Below are 2,139 nucleotides of genomic sequence, written 5' to 3'. Positions count from 1 at the left end.
TTATTCCGTCATCCTTTGCTTGGTTAGAAGTAGGAGCAAGCCTGTTTGAATGCCCTGGTGTGCTCTGCAAATATGATTTCAGGCTTAAACGGCTGCTCATGCAAATTGGTGCAGGTCCAGTGGTTTCAATAGAGCCATTGGATTCAAATGAGGCTGCAACCATTTACATCAGCAGAGAGCTTGGGCCTGTGCCTTTCTGCATTTTCTGTACCAAAAGAAGTGGTTTTTGTAAGACCCCTAATTATTTACTGGTCCACTGGAACCTGGAAGCCTTATTCATTCTGTGCCTTTCTTTATAAATGAAAGAGGAAAGTGAAGTACTTTTGAGCTGGATTACTTCTAGGTTTTGCTTACTGTGCTGACATCCAATTTTCTGTCTTGCTTCTGCACTCATCCACAAAGCCAATGTAGCATTGCCAGCTCTCATGATTATATCACAGATCCCTCGATCCTTGATGATTTTCTTAATGCTGCAGCTCCTTTAGGCATGCTATTAGAAGGGATTGTAGCTTTTGTTAAAAAAAATTGCTTCTAGCCATCAGAGTTGTAGAGAAAACCTTGAAAATGTATCCCAGTGACACCCCAAAGACTCAAATACATGAAGGCAAATAACAAAAAACTCCAAATATACATCTGTATTTACGTCCCATTCTTTCAAGCTAATCCACTGATTTGGGGAAATAAGTTTTCTTTGGATACAAAGAGCTGACACTCAAGTCAGTGATCCTGGTTCTGATCTTGTTTCCACCGGAGTGAACCTGTAGTAACTCCACAGGAATTAACCGGTATAAGTAACATAAAAATATGGCATGAATTCTTACATCTGAGTAAAAATGGAATAACATTGCTTATGGAAGTATACAGCAGGGCAGAGTAGCTTAGTGTGAAACCCGTGCCGCTTAAGTCACAAATGAACTTGGCCAAGACAACTGAGTGGAAGATCATGTTCATTGAGAGTGTCATGACCCAAAAGGCATGATTGTGTGTGTGTGCTTCGGCACCAGAATTATCCCCGTCAAGTTGCAGAGCATTGCACGGGAGAGTTTCCTGTTGCAGAGGAAACCCCGGTGCAGGGACCAGTTTCCCGCCTTTTCTGCAGCTTCTTTTGCAGGGTGCATTGCTCATGTTGCAAGAGGAATGCACGGTGCAAAAGAGTTCCCGCCACCGGTATGCAGATTCGTTCCCCATGATTGGCTAGTGCTAAATTATTCACACGTGGCGGCTAGTGATTGGCCTGTTAGCCGTACAAAAGGCTTGAGCAGTTTCCGCCCAAGCCGAAGAGGACTCCACATCCATCTCGTGGGGACTCTGGGTACACGGCAGGGTAACAGAAACCCTGTGTGAGATCCAGAGGAGCGTGGCGGCCTGATCCACCGCCCACCTCTTCCCGTCTTCGAATGCAACTTTTATAAGACGTACTTACGATTTCTATTTTGGTGGCTCGTTCACCCAGAGCATCCGGAGCTCTGCACCGTGGAGCCTAGCAACCTCCACGAGACCGTCTGTGTTGTTTGTCTGTAACTGCAACTTAATCAAGCTTTCCAGCCTGCACCACTGCCATCTCGGTGTAAGTAAACAATCTTTTAAACTACCGCTATGCGTCCGTGCCTAATTCTAGCTCGAAGGCCTTCCCTCTCCGCCCCGGCGTGCCCGGGCTGCAGGCCACAGCCCGCGTGCAGTGCGAAAAGGGCTCGGGTCGCTCCCGGCCCGCACAGAGAGTTGCACCCATGTGCCTGAGAGTAAATTTAGTAAGTTAGTACTGCGTCTGCTTTGTAAACAGTGAGGAAGAGCAGAACAGCTGCAGTAAGAATCATTGGCTTTCCTTTGTGAATACTGTCCCAGGGGAGCTGGGACGCGAAGGAACCCCGGGGCAGCAAGGAGTCCTACTCACCTCCTGCAGGTACGGAAAGGCCGGGGGAGGCATGTACGCAGAGGACGCCGTCGCGGGTGATTAGCCGGGTGTTTATCCGGCTGCGGCAGAGCAGCGGGGGCGGAGGATGCCTCCCAGAGGAAACAAAAAGCGGCCCTGCCGAGGCAGCGGGGTGGGTGAGAGAAGGAGACCGGAGGAGTGAGCGAGAGCAAGAGCGAGGTGAGGAGCAGCCGCCATACGCGGCAGCAGAGGGAGGAAGAGGCGGGGGC

Source organism: Alligator sinensis, unplaced genomic scaffold, assembly GCF_000455745.1.
Source record: "Alligator sinensis unplaced genomic scaffold, ASM45574v1 scaffold1371_1, whole genome shotgun sequence".
Classification (NCBI taxonomy): Eukaryota; Metazoa; Chordata; order Crocodylia; family Alligatoridae; genus Alligator; species Alligator sinensis.
The sequence above is the reverse complement of the archived record's forward strand: the minus strand, read 5'-3'. Positions refer to the sequence as shown.